Here is a 5189-nt window from a genome sequence, read left to right on the forward strand (position 1 = left end):
CTAGGTCATGCCAGTAGGTTACAGTATGTTGTATCTCTCTAGGTCATGCCAGTAGGCTCCAGTAGGTTGTATCTCTCTAGGTCATGCCAGTAGGTTACAGTATGTTGTATCTCTCTAGGTCAACCCGCAGTGCCGCTTTGTGGACAACGACTCCCCTTGTGAGGGCTGAGAGACATCTTGTCAGTATATCCATAATCTTTGGTGAAGCCAACCCAACTCTCGCATTGCATTATTGGGGGGCACGGTGTGTAGTAAAAACATCACTACATGAAAATCACTACATGCCGTGCCCCCCAGTCTGCGGTCAGCAGATAGACCCTTCTCAAATATATATGTTAAGTCACTTTTTGGAAACGGAACGGAGAAAACAAGGGGTAGCTTGTTCTCTAGTCGTCTGATTCTAGACATATCAGTCATCATCCTGGGCCCTCCGTTGAAGAGGTATTGACGAGCCAACTCTGAATATCCAAAGTTAAAAACACATGGCGGTACTTACTGGTGTTAAAAAGATCTATCTCCACCTCTTCATCTTTCAATGTGACAGTAATCTCCCCTTCCTTCTTCACTCCAAAAACTGCATTCTCTTCTTTTACTGTAACATCTTCCTCCTCTTTCACTCTGAACGCATCTTCCTCTTCTTTCACTGAAACGTCTATCTCTTCTTCTTTCACTGTAACAACCTCACCCTCTACTTCTTGTTTTACTGTGACATCCTCTTCTACCTTCTCCTCTTTCACGACAATGTTCAGCCCCAGAGCTTCTTTCTCCGTCCAGCAGACCGCCTCTTCTTTAGCAGCAGGGGAGTAGTTTACTGACCTCATGGTCGGGGATGTTAGCTAGCTAGCTATCATTAGCGACTAGGCTAGTGCTAACTTAACCAGTCAGCTACTATGGCTGACTAATACAAAATAACGTAATATTATATTAAATAGGTTAAAAAGTATATACGACAGAAGTGTGTCTAAAACACAGTAGGTAATACACACCGAAAGCGTATAAATAGCTTGAATCTTTCGGCTATGTTGGCTAGCAAGCTACCGAGGTGGTTGACGAGCTGTTTATGAAGAACCGTCCACTAGATTGTACGTCACGCTGGCAGCGTCGCCTGAAAGACGCACATCGCCGTCTGCTGACTGGAGGGGAAACGCAGTTGAGGATCATATTTTATTTTCAGACAAAGATTATTGTTGATGGATTTAATTAAATAATACCATTATACTGAGACATACAAAGACATGAAATGTGTTGATTGATTAGTGCGAATAAAAAATGTTTACTACAGCACATTTAAGGCAGTTTCATTAAGTCAAACTAAATCTAAATAATTAGCAAGCTACTGTAGGTCTATACTGCTCCTACATGGTGTAACAATACATCATGTAGATGTATATAATGAACAGACTAGGTCTATACTGCTCCTACATGGTGTAACAATACATCATGTAGATGTATATAATGAACAGACTAGGTCTATACTGCTGCTACATGGTGTAACAATACATCATGTAGATGTATATAATGAACAGACTAGGTCTATACTGCTCCTACATGGTGTAACAATACATCATGTAGATGTATATAATGAACAGACTAGGTCTATACTGCTCCTACATGGTGTAACAATACATCATGTAGATGTATATAATGAACAGACTAGGTCTATACTGCTCCTACATGGTGTAACAATACATCATGTAGATGTATATAATGAACAGACTAGGTCTATACTGCTGCTACATGGTGTAACAATACATCATGTAGATGTATATAATGAACAGACTAGGTCTATACTGCTGCTACATGGTGTAACAATACATCATGTAGATGTATATAATGAACAGACTAGGTCTATACTGCTCCTACATGGTGTAACAATACATCATGTAGATGTACAGGTGAAGTCGTAAGTTTACATACACTTAGGTTGGAGTCTTTAAAACTCGTTTTTCAACCACTCCACAAATTTCTTGTTAACAAACTAGAGTTTTAGCAAGTTGGTTAGGACATCTACTTTGTGCATGACACAAGTCATTTTTCCAACAATTGTTTACAGATTATTTAACTTATAATTCACCGTATCACAATTACAGTGGGTCAGAAGTTTACACTAAGTTGACTGTGCCTTTAAACAGCTTGGAAAATTCCAGAAAATTATGTCATGGCTTTAGATGCTTCTGATAGGCTAATTGACATCATTTGAATCAATTGGAGGTGTACCTGTGGATGTATTTCAAGGCCTGCCTTCAAACTCAGTGCCTCTTTGCTTGACATCATGGAAAAATCAAAAGAAAGCCAAGACCTCAGAAAAAATTGTAGACCTCCACATATTATTTCCTAAACATTCACAATGCTGGCTGAGGTACGAGTAAAACATAACATATTATTTCCTAATTGTAAAATTATCTCCACTCCTTTATCAACTAGTTTAACCAGAATAACATGAGTTGTGTCCTTCAGACTGTTAGACTGTTAGTCCATAATCAACTAGTCTCTCACTGTTTAACCAGAATAACATGAGTTGTGTCCTTCAAACTGTTAGACTGTTAGTCCATAATCAACTAGTCTCTCACTGTTTAACCAGAATAACATGAGTTGTGTCCTTCAAACTGTTAGACTGTTAGTCCATAATCAACTAGTCTCTCACTGTTTAACCAGAATAACATGAGTTGTGCCCTACAAACTGTTAGACTGTTAGTCCATAATCAACTAGTCTCTCTCTGTTTAACCAGAATAACATGAGTTGTGTCCTTCAGACTGTTAGACTGTTAGTCCATAATCATATTCAGCTATTTAGATGTCATGTATTGTCATGTTATGCTCACTATAAGAAATCCTGAATGTACTGAAATGCCTGGAGCGGATGTGTTAATTCATAACCCATCATTTATACCTGTTAATTCATAACCCATCATTTATACCTGTTAATTCATAACCCATCATTTATACCTGTTAATTCATAACCCATCATTTATACCTGTTAATTCATAACTCATCATTTATACCTGTTAATTCATAACCCATCATTTATACCTGTTCATTCATAACCCATCATTTATACCTGTTAATTCATAACCCATCATTTATACCTGTTAATTCATAACCCATCATTTATACCTGTTAATTCATAACCCATCATTTATACCTGTTAGTTCATAACCCATCATTTATACCTGTTAATTCATAACCCATCATTTATACCTGTTCATTCAGGGGCGGTTCAGGCAGGCTGGCACGCTCCCTGATCTTACTTGGCAGGACCTAATGGAGATCCATAATAAACCCCAGGAAGAGTAGCTGCTGCCTCGACAGGAACTAATAAAATCCCTAATAAACCCCAGGAAGAGTAGCTGCTGCCTCGGCAGGAATTAATGGGGATCCATAATAAACCCCAGGAAGAGTAGCTGCTGCCTTGGGAGGAACTAAAGGGGATCCATAATAAATACAAATACTTGTATCAATATATTTGTCTCTCTTTTCTCTCGGATTCTAAAATGCTAATTAGCATCAAAGTAGACAACATGCAAGACTACAAATCCCTGCATGCTCCTGCATGTCATCTCTAGCTGACACCGTTCACAGAATTGTCCATTGAAATAAATGTTGACAATTTGATCATTGCTACATGAAGGCCTGATTGGTGGAGTGCTGCAGAGATAGTTGTCCTTCTGGAAGGTTCTCCAATCTCCACAGAGGAACTCTGGAGCTCTGTCAAAGTGAACATCGGGTTCTCTTTTACCTCCCTGACCAAGGCCCTTCTACCCCCATTTCTCAGTTTGGCCAGGCGGACAGCTCTAGGAAGAGTCTTGGCGGTTCCAAACTTCTTCCATTTAAGAATGATGGAGGCCACTGTGTTCTTGGGGACCTTCAATGCTGAATAAATTTTTGGGTACCTTTCCCCAGATCTGTGCCTCGACACAATCCTGTCTCAGAGCTCTATGGACAATTCCTTTGACCTCATGGCTTGGTTTTTGCTCTGACATGCACTGTAAACTGTGGGACTTTATATAGACAGGTGTGTGCCTCTCCAAATCATGTATAATCAATTGAATTTACCACAGGTGGACTCCAATCAAGCTGGAGAAACATCTCAAGGATGATCAATGGAATCAGGATGCATCTGAGCTCAATTTCGAGTCTCATAGTAAAGGGTCTGAATACTTAAATACATTTGCAAAAATGTGGAAAAAAAGTTTTGGGTTTGTCATTATGGGGTATTGTGATGTCATTATGGGGTATTGTGTGTAGATTGATGAGGGGGGGAAATATTCAATTTTAGAATAAGGCTGTAATGTAACTGAATGTGGAAAAAGTGAAGGGGTCTGAATACATTACGAATGCACTGTATACCACTGGCAGAGTTTTCTACCACTGGCAGTTTTGTACACAGTCACGTGATACGTGGTATAGAAAAGTCCAATCTTAGGAGAGTACATGGGAGGCACTATACTGTGTGTCTGCAGGTGTCTATCTGGTCAAAACCACTGATACAGGTGCCCCTCCACCCTCTGGTGGGATGGATCATGTCTACAGAGAAACCTAGATTCAAATACTTAGATTTGTGTGTATTGGGTTGTGAAATTGTTAGATATTACTTGTTAGATATTACTGCACTGTCGGAGCTAGAACCACAAGCATTTCACTACACCCACAATAACATCTGCTAAACACGTGTATGTGACCAATAAAATGTGATTTGATTTTGATTTTCAATAAACGTCCTATTTATCAAAGGTGCTTTTGGCTGGGGTCAAAATGACTCCATAGGATTTGAATTTGTTAAAAGTCCATATTGATACAGAAACACTAAACCATGATTTAGATTTAATAAGAACAAGTTGATTGACAAAGTCATGAAAAATTGGAAATTGAATAACACATTTTGGCTATGATAAAAGATATGCCTCTGGGGTCAAAATGATCCATGTCAGAAGTATGGTTCAATGCAAATGTGTAGTGGGTGTAAAGTTTGTTTTAAACTCTCACTCATTAAACACGAATCAATCAACACATGCTTCTCTTTGAACGACTTAATATAATATTAAACTTTTATGAAATAAATGAAAAATAAACTTTTGGTTCCTCAACTGCGTTTCCCACTCCAGTCAGCAGATGGCGATGTGCGTCTTTTAGATTCAGGCGACGCTGCAAGTGTGACGTATAATCTAGTGGACGGGACGCTCCTTCAACAA

At 39.0% G+C, this 5189-nt stretch overlaps 2 protein-coding genes across 2 annotated transcripts in view; one reads left to right on the forward strand and one right to left on the reverse strand.

Annotated features, from left to right (window-relative positions):
• Positions 1–5189, forward strand: part of LOC139549743 (gastrula zinc finger protein XlCGF17.1-like) — a 627316-nt gene that overhangs the window by 607487 nt on the left and 14640 nt on the right. The window lies entirely within an intron of this gene.
• Positions 1–5189, reverse strand: part of LOC139549224 (zinc finger protein 664-like) — a 235053-nt gene that overhangs the window by 140349 nt on the left and 89515 nt on the right. The gene's annotated exons all lie outside the window — the stretch shown is intronic.

The sequence above is a fragment of the Salvelinus alpinus genome, chromosome 2 (assembly GCF_045679555.1).
Source record: "Salvelinus alpinus chromosome 2, SLU_Salpinus.1, whole genome shotgun sequence".
Taxonomy (NCBI): domain Eukaryota; kingdom Metazoa; phylum Chordata; class Actinopteri; order Salmoniformes; family Salmonidae; genus Salvelinus; species Salvelinus alpinus.